At 37.8% G+C, this 24,938-nt stretch overlaps 1 protein-coding gene across 6 annotated transcripts in view; it reads right to left on the bottom strand.

Annotated features, from left to right (window-relative positions):
• LOC125766470 (F-actin-monooxygenase Mical) overlaps positions 1–24,938 on the bottom strand; it is a 61,762-nt gene that overhangs the window by 28,506 nt on the left and 8,318 nt on the right. The gene's annotated exons all lie outside the window — the stretch shown is intronic.

Raw genomic sequence — 24,938 nt, 5'->3', positions numbered from 1 at the left:
CATTATTTATATGCTCTCATCGGCAATCGGGGCATGCAATGCACGATTATGATCGCACCAGTACAATGCCTTTTAGCGCGGTATTCTACGATGCGCATGCATTGCCACTATCGATCATGGAAATAGAACAGGTTTTGCGTAAAAAATAAAATAAACAGGAAGGCAAAGAGAAAGGAGTGAATTTTATTAACACAAAATATCAAATTATAGCACTTAATATAATTTTAAAAAATTTACAAACGCAGTAAAGAAATAAAAAAATGCAATAAACTCTTGTTGATGTTGACCGTTCGACGTCGTATTCTTATGTTTTTGTTACGAGGTGTTTAAAAATATCACAACATTCAATTGCAGTAAAGAGAAATAAATTGCACAGTGCAGTTGATAAAATACGCGCAGCAAAATAAATTAATTTTCGGTTCGCAATATGCAATTGTTGCCTTCTTTTTAAGGCAAAACATTCCAATGGTACAGAGTCAGCTAGTGATTACCTTTTGTTCGAATTTTCTTGAGTAAACATCAAGTTTTTGTTTTGTCATGTTGCATCAACAGTTGCATCTACAAAAGGGGGGCAAATTGTTAAATGTTGGTCCCCAATCATCTTGAAACCGAACGGACCATATGTATCGCAATCAGGTCAACGGAACGTTCGTTCTGTCACATCTCTTAGCACCGCGTAAAGCCGAACGAACGAAGAAGTAAGATTGTTTTCCGCCGCAAGCGTCGTTGTTTATTAAGAAAGGTGATTTTTCCGAAATAGATTTTCCTTTCCTTTTTTTTCGGTCGTGCTGTATGCAAGGTTTTGCAATTCAACCAAGCGCCAAATTTAAATGGTTGTTTATTCACTCCAGCTGGAGCAGGTATACACTCGGCTAATGTTGGGTAACAGCAATGACCTTGTTTTCTTTTTCTTCCCCTTCTCCCCCCCCCCCCCAGACACTTTGCCCTAACTTTCCACGTTGGACAGCTGGTTAACAGTTTCGTCAAGCTGTTTTTCTTCTAAATTCATTCCAGATGTAAATTCTTGTTGCTATTGTGTTGTTTATCGACTTCAAAGGCGCGTACGATGGTCTATGGGTGAAGTAAAATTGTACGACGCATATGAGTAGTTTTTGGCAAACACATCTGAAAAAACTAACCAGAGGCTTTAACTTTATTAGCATGACCACGGTGTCAGATGTTTTTTGATGGAAAATTTCCAAGATCTTTGCAGTGTACAGTAAAATCACCTTCTAGAACGGGTTTTCTGAACCTCTCCAGTAGAAAATTCTCAAAGATCCTGACATTGAAGAGGATATTTCGAATTCTTATAAGGATTTCCAAAGTCCATATTTGATATGTAGATGTAAAATTACCAATATCTTTTCGGTGTACAGTAAAACCACGCTCCAGAAAGGTTTATCTGAACCTCAGTAGTAGAAATTTCTTAAAGATCCTGACATTGAAGAAGATATGCCGAATTCTTACAAGGATTTCCAAAGTCCACATAGTTTTGGACATATCTAAGACATGCTTTTGGTGTGGATATGGTTAAAGATATCTTTAAGTTAGTCTGTACCTTTATTGGAGTGACATAAGAATAGGAAATCTTAAGAACTTTCCAGACGAAAAGAGATGAAGCGATAGATAGAATTTTTACCCAAAATCGGTAAGTTCTTCAAACTGCATACATTGAAGTAATTTTAAGTATTGTGATATTTTAATTAACTTCTAAAATGTCTTATAACAGTATATATTCTCGATAATATAGTTTTCCGAAAAACCGTTCAAATACCAACACCAACAACTTCACCGCGATGATGTACAGATGTACATGTACTCACGGGCATGAGATAATCGATCGAGGAAGATATTTGCGCACCGGCTCCAGCGTGTCTCGGAAATGCGAGCCCCCATGCCTGCTTCGCAATAAAGCGCATGATAAGTGTAATCATGCCCGAGGATGTAAAGCTCGGAAAGCAAACGAAACCGTACCGGGAGGCATGCCGACACTACCGTCGATGAAGGGATGCAAAAAAAAACCTACACACTTTCTCCGGGAATCGGTTTTGCCTATTTTAATCGGTTTAGTGTATTACTTTCATTTTTGTTCGGTTCGATTCCGAACGGTGTCTGAATGGAATGTTGCAACATGCTTTAAATTTGCCATCAAACGTTTTCCCGAATCTAATCGCATCGAGAAAACATTCAAAAGATGTAAAAGAAATTAAAAAACTGAACAATATTATGAAAAAGAAATACAAAATGAAGAAAAAAATACAAACATCCTCAAATCTTCAATTATTATTCTATATCTTAAGATACTTGAACCAAATACAGTAGATATGTTTTAAATGTACTTCTACTACACACTAAAACACACGTAAAGAGTACTTCCATAAACAAAAACCTCGAACAACCCCAAAAAAAACCTGATCATCCCCGAAGAACATTCCACCGCTCGTAGGGTTGGTAGTTTTATTTTCGATAAACGAAAGTGAGCGCTGTTTCCCTATCTCCTATCCGCATTGAACTTGAAAAATCGGAACATAAGAGAAGGAGAAAAAAAATCCCACCCCGATGAAGAAAAACAAACAGAAAACATACAGAAAGTACACCACACATCAAAAACCCGCACGCGTATTGGGCACATACACCCTCCAACGAACGTTTCTACATGTATACGCACACACACACACGTGTACGAAAGATCCAAATTAGTTAATCATTCACCGCCATTGAAATGGTTGTTGTGTTTGCGCGTGTTCGACGAAGCAACAATTTCACTACAGTCTCCGAACGGTGTGTCGCATACCGAAAGCTTCGATACGGCGAAGAGTGAAGGGAGCTTTTTTTCTTTTTTTGTATGCGTATGGTTGTTCGTATGTATGTGTGTGTAGATCGGATGAAAACATCCCCAAGATATAGACGTATGGTTTTATGTTAATTTTTTTTACCGACTAGCGAAGCATAAGAGCGGCCCCCAAAAACACATGCACCATTGACAACTCATGCTCTAGCAAAAATTGAAGAAAGAAAGGAAAAAAGTGAGAGTTATAATGTTCTCGCATTAATAGGAAAGTAATAATTGGACAAGATATTTTTTACTGTTTAAACTGTGTCCACAAGCAAAGGAAAGTTAGTTTCATTTAAAACAAATTAATAAGAAATCATCAAAATAATTAGATAATACAATATACTAGCGATAGAGATGGAATACAAATAAAAGCAGAAGTGGGAAGCAATTTGGTTTAATAAACCATTTTTAAAAGCTTTCTTTTAATAAAAGCTCCATAAAAAGCTTCCTTACAAAATGGAACACAAATAAAAGCACACGTGGAAAGCAATTTGGTTTAATAAACCATTTTTAAAAGCTTTCTTTTAATAAAAGCTCCATAAAAAGCTTCCTTACAAAATAGAAGACAAATAAAAGCACAAATGGGAAGCAATTTGGTTTAATAAACCATTTTTAAAAGCATTCTTTTAATAAAAGCTCCATAAAAAGCTTCCTTACAAAAAACCAAGTGTTGTAAATAATTAGTTTAAAAATATAATTAAGTTTAATGAAAAATGAATTTTTGAAACAATCTTTTATTTTAGTTCAAGTAATTCATTTTTTCATGTTAAAAGCTAACATTTTAAATATAAAAAAAAATAATAAAGACGACTGAGCTTTGCAGATCGTTTGAAAAAAAGGAGGAAAAATCTCGTTTAACTACGAGAGTGAGATTATTATTATCCCTTTTTAGCACTTCTTCTTTGGGGGCCGGAAATCCACACCCTCAAGGCGGTACTATTTACTTTTGCAACAAGATCACTGAACCAGCGCACGGGGCGTCCCAGAGGATTTGGTGACAAATGGCACGGTTGGGGACAGTTTACGCAAACACACACAGCCCATGTTTGATCGTTCGTCTTTTGTCAGCGTAAGACTTTTGTCTGCCAATATTTTAGTCAACAAACAGTGGTCTGACAGACAGACGAAGACAAATAGCATAAGAAAATAAAGCTCAGTTTTGACTAGCTTCGTTAAATACGCTTCTAGTAGTCTGCCGATTGACCCTGGCGCATAAACACGTACGTAATTTTATTGTGACGGGAAGCGACCGGCACTTGAGGACTTTAGGTACTTGGAGTTATTTTTTTTTAATTTCCCAAATGGAACATTTATTTTTTAATATTTCACGAACCTTTCCCTTACCGCAGCCAACTCATTTTAAAAATTAATTTCTCAGTGCTCGCAAGCAGAATAAAATGCTCATAAAAATACGCAATCGATAGGAATCGATTTAATTATCTGTTCAAGCCATAAAATGCGCTCCTAAACGAATAAGCGAAGCTGCACATTGGTGTACCTATAAACAAAACTACCTTACACACATTCCTTTTGCTTTTATATGTTATTTAACAGATTAAGATAATTTTGCAGTTTCGCTGTTTTAATAGTTATCCTTCGGATTGGAGTAATTAAATGGTGGTATTGTATTTTTTTAGTGCAAAACGGTATTCTACAGGGCGGTTAACCTGTATGAGATTTGAAAGAAACCTCCCCCTAATAAAGGTGAGTTCGATTAAAATTTGTCAATAAAAATTCAAATTATCAAGCCGGTCCTATCAACCGACCGGGAATCGCTATTCCCGCAAAGGGAAAATATATTTAAAAAAAACACCAATCGCACGGCGGATAAAACTGCAGTTTGAGTGCAACAACTAATATAAACATTGACCAGGAGGCCACTGGACAGGATGAGGCCACCACCGGCAGTAAATGCCATTTTTATCGTCCATAACTGTTTAACGCCTTATTTCCACCTTCCCGCCATTTCTTTTCCAACCACCAATAGGGAATCGTAATAAAATGTCAATAAAAAAGCTAGCCTTACATTTCCATAACATAAGCATTTGCATCACACAAAAACCACACTGAAGCCTAAACCGGCTGACCATCAATGTGAGCGAACCGGATTTTAATAATCTTGCGCGATTTCATCAAAAAAGCTCAATTAAATTTTTCAATCAAAATACTTTTCAAGATTTGTTTTATTTTGTCCCATTCCCTACCTATAGTCGAGTGCTTATGGTTTGAATATTATTGATACTACTAAGGCCCGGGATTTCATAAGGAAAATTTCAAACAAATGTCATCTGTCAATTTGACATACAAATGTGTCGTGTTGTATGTTCCATTTATGATGTTCATTAAACAAATGTCTATGCAACATTTTCATAGACCTAGGGCTAACCATTGCACAATGGGAGGGGTTTAATATACTAAATTATTATTTTTTAAATAAAATAAATAATTTATTATAAATCATTTTATAGCAAGTGTTTTGTAAAACAAAAAACGCCCTAAACTGGCTAGCAGATGATGCAACTAAAATCAAACAAACCCTAACACGAAAACGCATGTCTTTCTTTGCCCTTTTTTTCTCTCCCATTTTTTTCCTTTTGTTTTTTGCTGCAAGAACTGCATTACGCACTCAAAGGAGAGTGAAATATTTGCACCGCACCAGAAATGATTTAGTGCGCATCGAACAAAACACGTGCGTGGGAGCCGAACCGGTGTGGCAATGGTGATGATGATGAGACCCGCACCAACCGAGCGATGAAGCCACCAACTGACGGTGCATCTTAACTGCATGAAACTGGGCGTACTTTGCAGGTTCGATCGAAATCATACAAAAAAAAAAAAACAATACGAAAAAAAACTTACAAACGATGGCACACACGCAACAGGTGGGTGGATGGGTGCTGTAAACAATAATCATTACATCATTTAAGTCTTTTGCATGGTAACCTTTGGGGTTTTAGTTTTTGAGAATGGCAAAAAAAGGAACACAAACAAACAAATCAGACAGTTGTAACGCTTTATGATTGATTGCGCTTTTTTTTGCAAGTGACAGATAGGTGTAATGAATTATACAATTCAAATTACTCAATGTGCAAATAAAGCTATATTGAACAATTTTGACAAAAAAACAAACACTAAGAAAGAAATAATAATTTATTAAATAAAAACAAGCAAACATTTTGACATAAGCAAAGATGGAAAAATTGAAACAGATGAAAACGTTTTTGAAATAATGAATATGTAAATTATTCTTTTTGGGAGATACTTTTTGTATCACTATAACCATAATTATAACATAATAAAACCATAATTATAACATAATAAAACCATAATTATAACATAATAAAACCATAATTATAACATTTGCAGTAGCATCGTTTACCCTTCTCTGTCAGAAATGTGCAATATTTAAGTGTATTAATTTTGACAGTTAGTGAATGACAGTGAAATGACAATTTTGACAGTTAGGCTGGTGGCAGTGCTCAGTTGTACGACTATTTTAATCGTACGACCAACTGAAGGAGTGTCATTGCTCATCCGATTTGGTCGTACGATTGTTTTTTTTAATTGACAGATAAAACAACATTGAAACAATTTGTTTACAACAACATCAATTTTGCGTTTATACTAGCGAGTTCAACTTGACGGCAGAAGTCGTACGACCAAAATCGTCGTCCTACTTTATCTGTCAAATCCCGTACAACATTTTGAAAAAAGTCGTATGCGACGAATTTTGACAGTTCGTAAATGACATAAATAACAATATTGACAGTTAGTGACAAATGACATATGACAGTTCGAATGGAGATCATTAGAACATAAAATGTCAATCAAACTCATGAAAAAGAATAATTCAAAAAGTCATTTTAGCAAACGTCATGAAAACACTGTTCAGTAACTGTCAACAGATAAATAGTTACTTAATTATTCTTTTTTACTTAATTTTTTAAACACAATTTCTAGTTGTAACCATGTTGTTGAAGCTAAAAAAACGATTGTATTTTTTGTTGTACAGAATACAGAAAATAACATGAAGTGATTATACAGCGGAATAAAAATGAATTCACAAGTACAGCAACTGTACAATAGTGAATTGTAATGAGTTCCCAATCGACAAGAATAAATTAACGTGAAACAGAAACTCTGCTCATTATTCAATCATTTGACATAACTAACAATCATTCCTGACCGATTGTGCTCATCGGAAACGGGCGCTAATGATAATTTTCCTGCTGCTACACATTACAATGTTTTCCGTCTTGATGAAGGTAATTTACAAAAAACAAAACTACCTCCAAATTTCCATCCCAATATACTAGTGGCTCGATAATCATCTGGCGATGCAACCTGGCCGAAGATCAACCCACATAACACCTTGCATTTTTTCCATTTCTAATCATCCGCCCCATGTTACGTTACCGCCCCATGACCGTTTGGAACGTAATGGCGCGCGTACGAATGTTGCGCGCACATCCGCACGGAAGCCATCAGCGCATAATGATCGGTGGGCGTGCATGAACGCGTGATGCAGTTCACCCACTGAATGCCACCCAGAAGAAGCTGTGCCTTATCCTCGTAACCTGGTGCTGCTATACCTGCTCTATCGTTGTTTTCGCACCTGCACTACACCTGGGGCGCGTACGAAGATGTGCCAAGAAGCAGCACCGAGTTAGTGGTTCATTCAAACGGAAAAAATGCATTCCATGCGCCGGGGGGGATGGGGGGTGAAGAGAGAAAATAATTAATCCACCCGCGGCATATATATGCATACAAACATGTGTATGCAATCGGATTCACTTCCTCGTAACTGATCGACGCATCCAACGAGCAGGTTTTCGCGCTCGCGATTATACAACCTCGTCATCGCTTCGTCTTAATTTCGGTCCTATTTTCCACCCCCACCCAAGGGGCGGTAGTGGTGCATACATTTTCACGCCACCCTTCCCCCTCATTTACCACCCACCTCGGTTGGGTATCGTCTTCCTTCCGGAAAACCGGGTACAAAGGGGGGGCCATTCCACTCTCGTTATCACACACACACACACACACATGCCGTGACGTCGACGGTCGCGCATGTTATGGCCGAAAATCATAAACATGCTTGCCTTGTGGAACGGGGGAACCAGACGGATGAGGAGAACACATAATAATAAGCGATCTAAACACGCACCAAATCATGAAAACTTACGTTCGCGCTCGGTTTCGTAGGCGTTGGCGTATTTTGTGTGTGTGTGTGTGTGTGCGGTGTGTGGGGCCGATCGGTATCGCTTTGTTTTGGTTTTGTTTTTTTCTTTTTTTTTTATTTGGTTGAGTTTTTCCGGAAGCCTGACCGGGCGGGTGCGGGCCGCAAAATAGGAAATGGTTTGAAGTTAAATTTGAGATTACGCTCCACTGAACGCCTCTCCACGCGCACGATGCGGAGAACCCCTTTACATGCGCGAGCGGCATGTGTTTATGGTAATGTGGTAGGGTGTGGGAAGGGAAATTAATTTAAGGGGGAAGAAAAAAAATTCTTGCACGCATCACCAAACTGCAGCGAGGTGAAAACAAAACCGGGGAAGGCAATCATACATTATCAACAAACACGATCATTTTAGTGTCGATCAAAATGATTTTGCTATCCTTATGACGTTTATTTAAGGCTTCTTTTAAATTAAAGATGAAATGAAGTGAAAAAAATCTTACTAGAAATAGGGTTAAAAAAAACGTTTCTTCATGTTAAAGTTTTTCACTATTTCTAATTTAGGACCATATGAGTTTGAAACACAAAAGAATGTTTCGGCACAAAGAGTGAGTGAGTTAAAACGGAAAAGAGAGAGTCACTAGTCCGGTGCTGGGAGTGAGTGATTTCAAACGAAAAAGAATCGGCACAAAGAATGAATGAGTTAAAATGGAAAAAAGAGAGTCACTAATCTAGGAGTGCAGAACTAGGAGTGAGCGGTTGAAAACGCAAAAGAATGAGTCGCTAATCGTCGGCACAAAGAGTGACTGAGTTGAAACAGAAAAGAGTCGGCACAAAAAGTGAGTGACTTAAAACAGGAAAGAGAGATTCACTAGTCCGGAACAAAGAGTGAATGATTTGAAATGAAAATGAGTCGGCACAAAGAGTGAGTGAGTTAAAACAGAAAAGAAAGAGTTACTAATTCCGCGTGAATGATTTGAAACGAAAAAGAGGCGACACAAAGAGTGAATGAGTTAAAACGGAAAATAGAGAGTCACTAGTCCGGTGCTGAGAGTGAGTTATTTAAAACAAAAAAGAGTTGGCACAAAGAGTGAATGACTTAAAACAGGAAAGGAAGAGTTACTAGTCCAGCACTAAGAGTGAGTGATTTGAAACGAAAAAGAGTTGGCACCAGGAGTGAGTGAGTTAAAACGGAATAGAGAAATTCACAAGTCCGGTGCTGGGAGTGAGTGATTTGAAATGAAAAAGAGTCAACACAAAGAGTGAATGAATTAAAGCGGAAAAGAGAGTCAGTAGTCCCGCACAAAGAATGAATTATTTAAAACCAAAAAGAGTCGGCACAAAGAATGAGTGATTTAAAAGGGAAAAGAGAGATTCACTAGTCCGGCACAAAGAGTGAGTGATTTCCAACCAAAAAGAGTCGATACCAAGAGTGAGTGAGTTGAAACGGAAAGTATAAAGTCACTAATCCGGCACAAAGAGTGAGTGATTTGAAACGAAAACGAATCGGCATAAAGAGTGAGTGAATTAAAATGGAAAAAAGAGAATCACTAGTCCGGAACTAGGAGTGAGTGTTTGGAAACACAAAATAATGAGACGCTAGTCGGCTGCACTAAGAGTGAGTGAGTTAAAACGAAAAAGAGTCGGCACAAAGAGTGAGCGAGTTAAATCCCAATACAAAAGAGTCGCTAGTGGGTTCAGAGAGTGCGCTAAAATGCAAAAGAGTAGTCAAAGGATTAGTTGGAAGCGAGTGAGTGAGAGTGAGTGAGAGTGAGAAAAAGAGTGAGTAAAAGATTCAAATCTTTACAACCACTTTTTCACACTGTTTCAACTCTCTCAAAAGAGTGTTTATTTTCATCTCTCTTATGGAAACACCCCTGTAAACGACCGTTAAGAATTTCCTTTTCGTTAGTAACTTCCATTTCCCCATTGCTTCCGTATCCGTACGGTTGGTACGCGTTGCAGACAAAGCGTTCGGCAAGCGATAGAAAGAAAGGTGTCTGTCATGCAGGAAGTACGGGCGAACTGCCCTTGATCGAACGTGGTTCGCAACCCACCCGTTTGGGTTCATCTACAACCGCTGCCAATCGAGCGCATCGAGCATGGTTTGTTTCAACACGAGCGAACAACAAAAATCTATAAAAACGTTTGCTGAACCGAAACACAAAACTGTGCTGCAGTTTCGTTGCACTTCCGTTGCGCACCCGATGTGAGTTGACGGCGGGGGGAAAACTGGAAGGAAGGAAGGAGCTAAGTACATATCGGTTTATGTTTGTATCGGGGTTTTTCTTCTTTGTCAACGACCATAGCTTTTTTCCTTAGTCACTACGAGATCGAGCATGAGTAGAACGGTCATAAACCGCTGCTTGGATGAGGGCCAACATCCGGATAAACATTCTAAAGTAAAACAACAACACAAATTCTTGGACAACAACAACTGGATGACGAACGCACAGAATCAAAGACATTAGCAACACAGAGCCGGTACGGTTATTGAAGTGTAGCCCAAAAGGAAATGTAAACTTCATCCAAACCTTTTGACAGTCCGATAGTAAAAAAACAGGGAAGAAAAAAAGTTTGTAGTCGATCGAAACTTGCGTTTGAAATATGATCCGTAACCGTACCAGGATGACTCAAGCTAACAAAGAGTCGCATATCATTTCAGCCTCAAAAAGGCAACAGCAACTGCCGTATGGAAGAAAACGAGCATCAGCTGACCTTCTGCTATAAATCGGATATATTTATTTTCATCTTGGCCACCGCTCAAATCGATTGAACGAATATAAATCGTCCGAGTTCTTGCGCTGCAAACATCTTCACGCTATCTCTGCTCCGCGTACGTGAAGTTTGCCCGTGCAATTGCTGACGGAATTGCGCTCCGTTCGGTTTCCCCTGTTGCGAAACAATGCAAAACGGCAACGTTTTTTCTTTTTGCAAAACAATTGAACCGTATGTAAACGCTTAGCCATAATCTATCCATTTCCAGGTCGATACTGGATGACCTACAACTTGCTCTTGTTCGGTCTTGTTCGGTCGGGAATTAAGTAAAAACACGTCCACAAACTCAAGCTCATCGGAAATACAACAAACCTTGAAATTTGTGTCCCAAACACTCCCAAACTATAGACCGGAGGGGAGGGATTTTTCCCCCCTTTCCAACAAGCACATACAACAAGTATCGTATCGATTCGCTAGTGCCCAGCTCACGTTCAACAAACCCCGGGACGCATAATGTTCAGCGAAAGTAACGCAAGCAGAACCGAGGGGTTTGATTGTTGCTTTAGTTTTTTCTTCGCACGACTGAGCGCACATTAAATACTATCACTAGTAAACAGACAACAGCAAAACAAAAACAACTATGTTTCCACCCTTTCCCCCGGCACACGGTTAGAGCTCTCTTTCACACTCACTTTAAACACTAGATACGGGGTGGAGTGATCGGTGGAGTTTATTATTTTTGGTTTTGATTTTTTCCATCTCATCCCATGCTGTTTATTTGACAAAAATTATCTTTAAGCTAGAGTTTAAGGCTGAGTTTAAGGCTGAGTTTAAAGTTAAGTTGAAGCTAAAGTTTAAGTTAGAGTTTAAGCTAAATTTTAAGATAGAGTTTAAGCTGGAGTTTAAGCTAAAGTTTAAGCTAAAGTTTAAGCTGGGTTTAAGCTAGAGTTTAAGGCTGAGTTAAAGGCTGAGTTTAAAGTTAAGTTTAAGCTAAAGTTTAAGCTAGAATTTAAGCTAAAGTTTAAGCTAGAGTTTAAGCTAAATTTTAAGATAGAGTTTAAGCTGGAGTTTAAGTTGGAGTTTAAGCTAGAGTTTAAGGTTGAGTTAAAGCTGTTAAAATTTACTTAAATAATATATATTTCTATAAAAAGCTGGAGTGGAGTAAAAAAGCAGAAATTTTCCACCAAATTACACAATTTTTATTTATTTGAAATATAAATATAAAATATGTGTATAAGTACTAGAATTCAAAAAATAAAAATTTTCAAAAAAATTGGAATTTTTCATACAAATTGAGCATGATTCACCCTAAATTTAGTTCTAAAATGGAGAAATTTATAATGAAGTTTGTCCCCATATTAACGCAGTTGACAACTGCAGGGTTTGTAGCGCATTTGCCGAGCAACAAAAAAAAAACAAACAGCGCCATCCCAACAACGTCGGACCACCATCGTCGCTGTTCATGCACTGATAAACGGGTCGGTATGATCTAGTTGCCGATCAATCCCGATGCGGTTCGCTTCCCTCAAACCTCAAACACACCATTTTAGACTATAAAACCATCATTTGCTGATGGATAGCTAACGCTACTGACTGCTACGTTTTCTTAATCGAACGCCAAGCTGGTGGCGGTCTTGACCTACCTGCCATGGGGGAGTTTGTGCTTTTCGCAGTACATTGGGGAAAAGAGTCCATACAGGTGAGTTTGAAAAAAGATATAGAAGTTCTTTTTTGCTGGATTCAATCAAACGCAAAAAGTCTCTGGTTGTCTGGTGTCATTTTCGGAACATAACCAAACCTTCTAGAGTGTCTTTTAAATGTTTAAAAATTAGCACCAATATACCAATGTAAATATGCAAGCATTTTAATAGCAATATCAAATTAGTTGTCAACTGTCAAAAAAGTACTTGACACTAATCTCGTTCACTCGTATGGGTTCCCGCGAGTAACGCAGTTCACCAGTAAGCCGGTAGGGAATTACAACCACCCAGATTGAGCACGGTTCTGAACGGGTCTTTAGTGTTCTTTACAAGGGATAAAATCATCATTTTTCGATGTTTACATCAGGGGAGGGGCATAAACAAAAAGATTTATTGCATCATCTTTAAGCTGGTCGTTAAATGGTAGACCGATTAGTGCTACAAGTGTAAGGCACAATTTTTAATATCTGCAGATTACTCGTTTTGTTGTTAGCATACCCTAACAACGAAGAAGAATTATCGTAATTAAACAATTAGTTCAGTAAACACGTTAATCATAGTTTAAAAAAATGAGCTACAAAAACCCTGCACTACAAAATATAATAAAAGATACGGTAAAATTATTATTTGACATATAGTTAATCATACCTAACTGAATCGCTTCTATCGTTATCGCTTTCTGTGTTAGATGATATAGTAAAAATATCATCTATCTAATAAAGCTATCAGTAGTTAATGATCCTTATTTGTTTTGTCTTTTTTGTTGTACATTTGACATATTTCTGTTAATTTTGCTGTCACTCAAATTCATTTTCTTTAGTGCTCAAATTTAGTTTTTTTACTCATACTTTTGCGAAATAAAATGAATGACGAGCATTAAGAGTTTTAGTGGCCAGACATGCCACTTGTCAAAAAAAAAGTTTTGAACGATTCCATACCTTACTTGTAGGATTTCATACGCTTGTTTTTTTTTTAATGTTCTCACTTGTTGGACAGCTTTTGTTTTTTTTTGTTTTTGCTTTGTTGGGCGAGAATCCGGCCAGCGGATTACGAACAGACTAATCGGTGATGCGTTCGGAATGGACCGACGCACGCCTATTTCAGTTCTATATTTAAATGCGATGAGTCAGACGACAGCATCAAGATGGCTTTCAGGTTTCGCTCTTGGTAGCTTCATCGAGACCGGCACGCAACAAGCAGCAAACGAAAAAGAAAGGCAAACAACAAAAAAGCAAACCAACACACATAGTGGAACGAGGTCGCGGGTTCGTAAATTGACTATTACCAGGCATCTATTTCGTACACCAAAGGGACACGCAAAAAGGAAAGTAATAGAAATCTTATACTTCTCTCACACTGGAGGCGTAGAATATCTGCTCGGTTTCAGGTGCAACCGGACCATTTGAGGCGATTTTGCATACTGGATTTTGCACAATTTGTTGGTGCATTTTGCGTTGGACGTTGTCTAACGAACGTTTTAAGAACGTATCAAACAAGTAACATTCGAAGCGTTTCGAGTGGGACAGACTTACGCTGTAATAATACAGCGTTTCTCAGATGATTTTGTAATGTCATCGACATTTTTTTCCAATGGCTTTATATGTAAAGGTAAACACATCAGGATGACATTGTGGAGTAGATCTGCCATTGGAAAAAATGTGGTTGACATTACAATATCATCTGAGAAACGCTGTAATAAAATAGTTAAGCGCGTGTTGTGATAAAACCCGAACCTTGCACACGGTAAGCAATGAAAATTATGGCACAGGAATTTAAAAGCTATAAAAATGTGATTGGAAATTTTTATACACATCTAACATTAATGGCTGAGCCTTCATGTTTTTGAGCCGAGGTTTGTAAGGTAATTACTGGTATTGGTTAAGAACCTGTCAAGGTGAAAGGCTTATTTTTTTATAGCAAATAATACATAAATATGAACCGGTTGGGATAGAGAAACCGTCTACCGTCTTATGAAGAAAAAATTAAAAATTAAATATTAAATTTCAAACTCATACGAACCGTTTTTATGTTTTTAATTTAATATCCTTAATCTTTTCATGTATAACCCGCATTATTGTTTTTTTTTCAAGTAACATTTTCATTGGCATCATTAAAATTTTCTATCCAGCAGAAATAGTAGAACCCTGCTTGTCGTAAAATAAATGCCGACCGGCGGTGTCAATTTCTGCGGAGGTTTTAGCACTATAAACATCGGCATCAATCGAGGAGGGGAGGCGGAAAAAACCAGAATGGCATGCCCAAGCGGACGGAATCGATTAAATGTCTTTATTACGGTATGGAAATGGTCAGTCGTAACGAAATTGGTTACAAAATATATGTTCTACCACTTCTGTCATTTTGCAGCGGTCGCACACTGCGGGAGATACAGCGCTAAACCGCCCCACGCAGAGTTTTTTTTAAAGACAAATCGCTTTAGTGGACGTTTGAGTAGCAAGAAAACAAGAAAAAAATAATCCATCGTTACTATTGCCTAACACACTGCGGAGGTTGTTTGTGGCACTAGTTTAACCTCGTTAGAAAAGAATTTTGCTCTAAATTTTTAAATTTTATTTTTAACACTAGAACCACCAAGCGTTTTAAGCGTTTTTCGTTTGTGGTTAATTTTTAAAGAATTTCGAAAAGTTGAAGCATATTTTATTTTTTATTGCAGATCGTACTTTAGAATATATATGTAAAATTCATGTTTTCAACTAGCTTAGGATTGTTTAACCCCAAAAATAATGTAACGAAAATGAAGCGTTTCCGTCAAAATGACTTGTCCGGTAGTTCTAGTGTTAAAAGCACTTTCTTAGATAAATCTAGAAGAGCTGTATGTATTGCTATAAAAAATATGCTATAAAAATTTTAAAAGTCCTACGTATCATAACAGGAAATTTATCGCAATCACAGACAAGAGTGGAATTTCCGTTCTAAGTGCAGTAAGTCGTTCCACCAATAATCTCTGGAGATGGAACAATGATGGACCTTTGTTCCGTTTGCTTTGTCCATGAGTTGCTACACCCCCTCAACACATGCTTTTGTACTAATGCAACGACTTCTGACGCATCTTTGCTTGTCTTGTGGCCGGTAAAGGGACCAACTTCAGCGGTCAGACATAAAGAACAATCTCTCACAACCACCATCATTCAACAACAAAAAAAAAATAACAGCGCAAAAAAACATTGCCAGAGTGCAATTTTTCCATCCACCATGCCAAGCCCAAAAAAACCCCGACCCGTCGCGTCAATTTCTCACTGCTCACGCGATCGATAAATTCGATCCATGACATCATTGGCCGGCGTGAATCGTTTCCGGGTGTAACAGGAGCATAAGGCCCCAAGGCGCCAGCTGACCGTTGATGCGGTTAGAATAGCACACAGAACACATTCTTCTAACGCGCCTAATGATACCGTATGTGAACCACATGTTTGCAGAAGTGGTTGTTACTGCAAGCAAGCGAAATAAAAAAGACACATCCCTTCCCAGTGTGCGGGGTGGATTAATTCACTCGTACTTTCTTCCATCGGTACGTGCGTGTAGGATTATAGTAGCGCTCAAGCTGACTTATTACACGAGCAAGATTGGCATGACAATTAATATTCATTGCAGGAAACGTTTTTGATCCACAAAATATAATTGATTGAAGATAAAATTATTTTTAAATAAAAAATAAATTTTTAATAATCACTATGTTGTTAGAAAATAAAATTAGAAATAGAAATTAAGCCAAATAAACTGTCAATTCACTTTTGCAAGAACTCAATTCACTTTTGTAAACACTAAATTCACTTTTGACAGCACTCAGTCCACTGTTGCGTGCGTGAGTGACAATTATCGCAATCACGCACTGAGTGCTAATGAGTTACCACAAATGATAAACGGATGAAGTTGAGAAACTCTGTTCGCAAATTTTTTTAATTTTTTCATGATTTAAAGGAAATTATCAAAATTTTCCAGATAAATATAAATATAAATAAGAAAATGAAATAGAAACATTTGTAAAATATGAAAAAACTAAAAAGTCGTAAAAAATGTTAAAATACGTACAAGTGTAATGAAAAGGAAAAGTACAAATAACACCATTCCGACGTACGGATTTACAAAAAAAAAGCAGGAAACAAATTTGAATCATCGTTGCTAAAATAATTTCCCAACAAAGTGTGAATCAAAACCGGGCCAAATCGGACCAGCACACGACGGAATCTGGTGCGGTGGAAATTCATCCAAAACAACCAAAAAAAAAACAAAACAACAACCAATTAATGTATGAAATGAAAGCTAGTGGTTGCACCAGGGTTGCAAACAGAAAGGCGCACACAACCAAATCGAACGGGCACTAAAAACAAAAAAAAAGGCATACACACGGACGGAAAGAAGTGCATCCGCTAAGTAAGTAGCGTGGATTTTATTTTGCTGCGTTGGTGCGGTGTAATAGGAATTTATTTCCGGCCTCGGGCGCAAGTCTCGGTTACGGTTTACGGCTGCAAGAAAAAAAAACGCGAAAAGAACCACCAACACACGGCGTTGCGCATTCGCTCCAAAAAGCGCGAATGATTTGATTTACAACAAAGAGATTGATTATGAGTACGCGCCGTACGGGGCAGGAGAAATGAAAAGTGCATTCTCCTTTCGCGAGTTCCATTTATTAGCGATTTGGAAGCAATTTGCCGCTCGAAACAGAAACTGCACCACCCTTTTTTTTGCTGTTCGCCGCCTACACCGTTTCCATCGGTTGATTCGACTTGTTTTTTTTTTAATTCTTCCTTCCGATGAAAGTTAACTCGGTGAAAAATCTGGGTATAGTTTAGATTGGGCAAATACGCAAAAAACGCATTGCTTCATTTTCATTCTAAATCGTGAAGTTCTACCTTTTTTTTCATTTCGATGATGAAACTTCAAACAAACCCTCGACTTTGTTTATCGTGGCTTTCTTTGATGCTAAAATTTGTTGTTCAAACAACAACTTTCCTAGACGCAAGACTTTATTTTTCAACGTCGGATACGCATGGAACCAATCTTTGAAAGTGTCTAAATTGCTGGTGTTTTTTTGAAATCGAATAAAATTTCCCTCAAATTAAACTCAACTCAATGCAAGTTGAAAACAAATATTTCTTTGCGAATAAATTTTTCATGAAAAAAAACATGAGTGCCTGAAAACCGTGAGTGACGTTACTGACGAAATTATGTGAAAGACGAATTGTGAGTGCTCCTTGTCTGGTAACTCAAAACGTTTGATTAAGAATTACAGTAACTCATTGAGCTACTGAGTGCTTCTTCTTAATCTGATTTTTATCTAAGTTTGAAAGAGTGTCTAATGTCTCTTTGGTTTGCAGCACTCAAGATGAACGTGGCATCTGGAACTCAACTGTCTGGTAACTCAAAACGTTTAATTAAGAATTATAGCAACTCATTGAGCAAATGAGTGCTTCTTCTTAATCTGACCATGAGTGCTTGAAAACTGTGAGTAACGTTAGTGACGAAATTATGTGAAAGATGAATTCTGAGTGCTCCTTGTCTGGTAACTCAAAACGTTTAATTAAGAATTATAGTAACTCATTGGTCTAATGAGAGCTTCTTCTTAATCTGACCATGAGTGCTTGAAAACTGTGAGTGACGTTAGTGACGAAATTATGTGAAAAATGAATTCTGAGTGCTTCTTATCTGGTAACTCAAAACGTTTTATTAAGAATTATAGTAATTATAGTAAGTAAGCATTATAGTAAGTATTGAGCTAATGAGTGGTTCTTCTTAATCTGAGCTTTATATAAGTTTGAAAGAGTGTCAAATGTCATGTTTCGTATTCGTTTTGCAGTACTCAAGATGAATGTGTTCATGCATCCGGCACTCAACTTCACTAAACTCAAACTTCAAATTGGTTTATAAAGACAATTTTGTTTCGCTTACTCTTACTTTACCATTTTCTAAAAGCTATTACACGCAATTACAAGACTGACTCGTACCAAAAGCGGTAAGACGACAAACGCGACTAAAAGTAAAGATCCGATTATCCAGTCGATTTCACCCCGGATCGAGCGGAAGTGAAACAAAACAAGCACCCGCTTCGCAACACATTTTCCCACCGGCGGTATGTTTGTGTGCAGTTAGAAAAATTTGATTCCATTCGTCAAAAAATAGAGAAAACCGATAAACCACATGAGCTTGAGTTCGTGAGTCGAAGTTTTACAATTTAAACGTGTGACCAGAGATTAGATTGTAGCAGACGGAGGGAAAGGGACGAAAAAAAACACACTTTCAGCCATGGTCAGATGGTATAAATGTGACATCTCTTCATATTCACTTTCAAATCTACCGAGCAGGAAATTTATAACAATTCCTTCATCATAACGAGATATCATCTAACCATCACCAAATCTTCTTGTCAACCTTCCACCGCCGTACCTTCAATGATCATAAAAGCGTTAATGAAAGAGAGAAAAGAAGGTAAAAAAAAACGCACTACCGCTGTCAGTTTAAAATCGCTTAAAAAAGACAGTAAAAGCCAAGTGAGAGAGAGCATGAAGTGAATTCATCTAAAACGAAGAGAAAGGTTTGATTATATACGCTTGCTTACTTTTTTTTTCTTCTCTTTTATTCACTTTTTTTGAGCTCTTTTTTAAACTTTGCTTTTTTTCTTCTCTCTGTTACATTTGTTTTATTCACTTTGATGCTGTTTTTATTTCATTAATTTTGCTTCCCTTTGGTTTCTTCGCAAACGGTTTCATTCGAATTAACTTCAATGTTGTTTTTTTTTTACTTTTTTTGCACCAAAAAAACACAAGCATTCATTACATTATCTTCGTAGTGCGTTTTTGTTGATTAATTTCTTATTGCTACACGCTAGTTGTGTGCTATCGTGTGCCTTCAGTTTGTCATTTGTGGCTTGCAGCAGGCGCTATGATAGTTTTGTTTTTTTTTCACTCATTTTTCAATCATTTCCACACCGGGTGAAAGAAGGCTTTAAAAAATAACGACCGTACAAGAAAGTTTAAGATAATAATAACAAAAATACATTTTTTTCCGGAATAATAGCGAATGTTTTACAAGACAGGTCTTTTTGGCGAGGTTTTTTTTTGCAACAAAGAGAGGAATGTGAAATTTTAAACGTGTGTAACTCATTTACATTCCTTTAGCAAACCGTTTTTTTTGTTTTTTGTTGCTGTTGAGTTTGTGTGTTAACCAAACATTTACGACATGTACAAAGCGATGTATAAATAAATTACACCCGCCCTATGATGAACGGCATGGGCGACCGCGCTGCACGGTAGAAATTTTGATTTAAAAAAGCATCTTGTTGTCACATTGAATTTTAATGACAGGAAAACATAACAACAACAAAAATAAATGCGTGAAGAAAGCCCTACCGCACGGTGTACGTATCCAATTGATAGGACCGAAGTAGGTTTATTCAAATTGGGTATTTGCAATTTTCCTTCTTACAAAAAAACCACAATCAGAGGCCCCCGGGGGTTTGGGATGCTTCTTCGGGTGCGATTATCAGTGCACACTCGAGACCTATTGGTTATGGAGGGCAAGGTAGAAAGAAGGCAAAAAAAATAATTAAAAAAAACTCACACACCGACACATAAATGTAAACCAGATCGAACGTCAGATGCGGTGGCAAAAAGTGAGAATCGATGCGTTTTTTTACCCTTCCCTCACCCACCCAATCCCATAGTGCGGAAGCCCATAGGAAGAGAGGAAAGAAAAAATCCCGCACCCGGCAAACCCTGTCCGGGGGGGCGATACGCGCGTGCGTAACACAATTTTCCGCATGCTCAGTGCGCAATGGTGCACGAAATCATCGGGCCTGCACAAACAAACACAAAAAAAACAGCCGAAAACAAAAAAATAAACAGGACAAACATGGAAAACAGTGTACGGAATTTGGACACTTTCTCGGTGCGGCCCGCTGGAACAGGCGCACTTTGGCTAAACGGTTCAGTTTTCTTCGGCACCGTACACGGATCGGAAACGGTGTATTAAAGGGGAAAACTCCAACTATCTGCCGTTGTAATGGTGGCGCTCGTATACCTACGCTTCAAACTAAAACCGGGAAATACATGAGGAATAATAAAAAAAATCAAATAAACTATGGTTTTCACTTTATCGATCTATGGCTTAAGCAATATTGATTTTAATTTTTTTTTGTTTTCATAAAATTTTAAATATATTTGTTTTATATTTTTTTCACGAACAGGATCAGTAATTTTGACTGGAACGCTTCATTTTGGTCACATATTTTTTTAGGATTGTTAAAACATGAGTTTTACATATACAGTGGAGCGTCGATTATCCGGGTACCTTTTATCCGACTGTTCTATTATCCGTGAAAATGACAGTTCCGAAGGCGAATTGACATTTAAAATGCAAAACCGATGATGGCAAGAAATAAAAGCTTCAATAGGAAATGATGCAATTTGCTCAAATTTGAATAAAAGAACAGATTTACTATGCAAAGTGTAAATAAGATTATTAACATCTAGCTTTATAAAAAAAAGAGTCCACCCATTTAACACTAAACACTAATATTCATTAATAAAAATAATTGTGCCTATTATCCGTGATATTCGCTTATCCGACAGGGGCTGAGTCCCGATGAACACGGATATTCGGCGTTCCACTAAATATTCTATAGTCCAACTCTTCGAAATTGTTTAAAAATTAGTCACGTTCAGTAGTTCTAGTGTTAAATTAACATGAAAAGCAACACTTGATAAAAATTCTGACAAAAAATGAATTAAGTTCCCATAGTTTCATTCGCTTAAATTACAAGTACAGTAGAACGTCGATTATCCGGTGGCGGATTAACCGGCGGGCGGATTAACCTGGAGGGTGGATTAACCGTGCGCCAAAAATTGACAGCTGTTCAACCGTGGTGAACATTTCTTCTGATGTCAGGTTGGTTAAAATTATTAAAATCGTCACCAAAAGATATATTTGAAATGACGTTCTAAATTTTAATTGTTATTTGATAATAATTTGCTTGATAAAAAATCATTTTTAGCATCGAAAGGACTACCATAGTATAGTATATAGATACTATATACCTTTCATTTAGATGTACAGTGGAATGTCGATTATCCGTGCTCATCGGGACTCAGCCCCTGTCGGATAAGCGAATAACACGAATAATAGGCACAACTCTTTTTATTGATAAATATGAGTGTTTAGTGTGTAATGGGTGGACTTTTTGTTTATAAAGTTGGATGTTAATTTTCTTATTTGCATTTTGCAAAAGAAATCTGTTCTATTTGGTCGAGCTTGGGCCAATAGTATCATTTCCTATTGAGGCTTTTATTTTTTGCCATCACCTGTTTGCAGTTAGATATGTCAATTCGCCTTTGGAACTGTCATTTCCGAGCGATAATGCGACAGCCGGATAAAAGGTACACGGATAATCGGCGCTCCACTGTATAAAGGACCTTGATAATTAAGGGACTATTATCCGGGTAAATCGATTAACCGGCATCAGTCCGGATAATCGACCTTCTACTGTAGTTCATTTTGATGTTAATTGGGCCGTGACGGACCAAAAAAGCAAAACCAATTGCATTTTTTTATCAATTTTGAGTGCAATTGCATACATGGGATTTTTATGGCGGAATTTTATGTGATGTGAAAGAATATAAAATATTGCTTAGAGACTTTGAAGAATTTGTGTCGAATTCTTTTTTTTTTAGAATAAACTAAATATAACCTTCGAAGGATGAAAGGGTATTTTTATATATGCTTCTTAAACGTTTTTTTTTTATTCAGGTAGAACGGCCTGACTGTATTGATTAAAAGTATTTTTTATAAAAATAATAATTAAATTTAAAAGATTTTTTTTGCATGCAAAATGAACCATCGCTTTGTAAAAGCTACAAGAGATAAGAGAATTCATTTTAACTCAACCAAAAAAAAATCAATTAATCATTCAATTAAGTAACAAACAAAAAAGCCAACCAAACAAATCACTCATCCACATCCCACGCCATCTATTTGCAAGTGTCGCAAAAATGTCCTTTAGCCGCTACACCTTCCCCGTAACCCCGAGACCAAATGCGGTGCACATTTGGGGAGGAAAATTCGGAAAATTCGGTCACGCATTCGTGCAATGGGTTGCGGTTGCCAAACATCGGCAGCAATCAATGCGCTGCATACACACGCGAAACAAATTGAGGGCGCAAAACGTGTTTTTACTACTCGTATCACCCCAACAGCAAAAAAAGTAAAACGAATCCTAAAGTGGATGCTGCAGTTAGATAACTGCTGTAGAATGGCAACCGATCGGAGACAGTAGTATCAATGAAACGATATGAGTTAATAGATGCACACACAATTGGGAAGTAATATTGAAAAAAAAGGAAAGATGATGAAACAACAGGAGGAAAAAAGAGAAAACAATTCAAAGCGCAAGAAGCGGTTTGCAAATCACTGGCGCCAGTGAATAAAATTTGTAATTTGTCGCACGGTGTAACACGGGCGGCGGGTTTTCGGTTTGGTATCTTGCCGGCGAAAGCAATAATCGAGCCAAAAGCAAATGCCAAAAACCAATGGGGACAACGGACACGGTGCGAGGTCGAGGTGATTTTTTTTTTGAGAGCGAAATGAAAAAAAAATCATCAAAAAAAAAATACACACACAGCAAAGCATGAAATGCACGTTAACCAACCCCCGCCCTCGTGCGTATTTTGCGGGGCACAACTTTGCCGAGTCAGCCGCGAGTCGTTAAAATAATCGGTTAAACAAAATAGTTTCCGTATCGCATCATCTCATCCCGCATCCCGCAGAACAGCAGGAGTTTGCAGTGCAAAAGGGGGGTGGAGAGGGTGAGAGAGATCGGATGGAAGGGTGGCGACTATCGACCCACATCTTGAGGGTTGGAGGAGGAGGAGGAGGAGGGGGTGGAGTACCACGGGCAAAAGGGGCATCCGTGTGGTCGAATTATTTTCCCGCGAAATCGCGAAATCTACATATGTGTGTAAATGTTGCCTCTCGCCTAATTTTAGGTACAAACTGCGTGCCTCTCGCGATTTTAGTAGCACTCGAGCACGAGAACGAACTGTACTACTGCCCGACACGCACTATCTGTACGCGGTTTTTTGGCATCTGTGTGGAGAGGCGTTTCATAGGTGTTAGATGACTTGGTCATCGAAATGGCGCAAAGGTCTTGCAACGCTGTGGGATTTCTTTTTCTTTTCTTCTTCTTTCTAATGGCGGTATTCAACCTCACTCAAGGGTGAAAAACAGAACCGGTAGCGGGTGAGCAAACCAAAAAAAAGGGCTAACTACAATTCATAAATAAGAGTACAAACATGTGAGGATAGCTTTGTGAGCCCGGCTTTTCGATGAAGGAAGGAACAAAAACGGCGGAATTTAAATTACTTTACTGACCGGTAAATACACACGAACACACACGTCATCTTGCGGCCCAACCATATAAGTGTGCGGGCCAGCCAAATGAGCAAACAGCACAGAATGAATCCATCCTAAATTTAGGATGCTCTCGCCGTTAAAGAGTTTTCACCCGTCTTGTAGTTCGGGGGCTGGTACATTTCCGTTTTCATCCCTCATACCCAACCGCAACATTCGCGCTAGTAGGATAGGTGATAAACCGAGGTAGAACATCAGTATCCGGTGACAGCATTACGCAACACTACACGCATCCCTAGCTAACGTGAATTGGGGGGGGGGGGGGGGGGGGGGATTAAGGAATTAAGTATAATTTATTGGATCATTAAGAACCCGGAAAAACCCCCCAAAAATAGTGTAAAGTGTACACGAAGGAACAATTAATGTAGTCAGTGTGTATGAAATACAGATGATGATGCTACAAGGACGGGTCATATAGTGTAGAGGGTAACACACCATTGAACAGCAGATCCGATTTGACATAAAAACTGAATCAGATCGTTGTGTGTCTACAGCACAATATTTCTTATAAATTAGTGGAAGAAGCAAAATTTGAAGAACATTTGAAGAATATTGAAGAATTCCTACATCAATCACTGCATCAGTATCTTCAACATTAACAGGTGACATGAGGTTTCCAGAGCTCTAAATCAGATATAAACTAGAGCTAATAGATCCAAAAGAGCTACTAAATATTCTCCAGTATATTAGAGCTGTGCTACATCTTTATCTTCAGAGACCTGAGATCTGACTTCAAGTCTAGAACTCCTCCATGAAGTAACTGCACAACTAGTAGGTGATGTAGTTTGGTCATACAAGACTTCGCGAGATACATGATCTAGATAAAACTGACTCTTTGAGGAGATAATGAGGTAACTTCAATACCCTAGGCTATCTATTTAACTATCTATTGAAGAATATTGAAGAATTCTTTAATCAATAACAGCATCAGTATCTGCAATGTTAACAGGTGGCATGAGGTTTGTAGAGCTCTAAATCGGATACAAACTAGGGCTAATAGATCCAAAAGAGCTACTAAATATACTTCAGTATATTAGAGTTGTGCTATTTGTAGAACATTGAATATTGAAGAATATTGAAGTATTCTTTA

The sequence above is a fragment of the Anopheles funestus genome, chromosome X (genome assembly GCF_943734845.2).
Source record: "Anopheles funestus chromosome X, idAnoFuneDA-416_04, whole genome shotgun sequence".
Lineage (NCBI taxonomy): Eukaryota > Metazoa > Arthropoda > Insecta > Diptera > Culicidae > Anopheles > Anopheles funestus.
The sequence above is the reverse complement of the archived record's forward strand: the minus strand, read 5'-3'. Positions and strand labels throughout refer to the sequence as shown.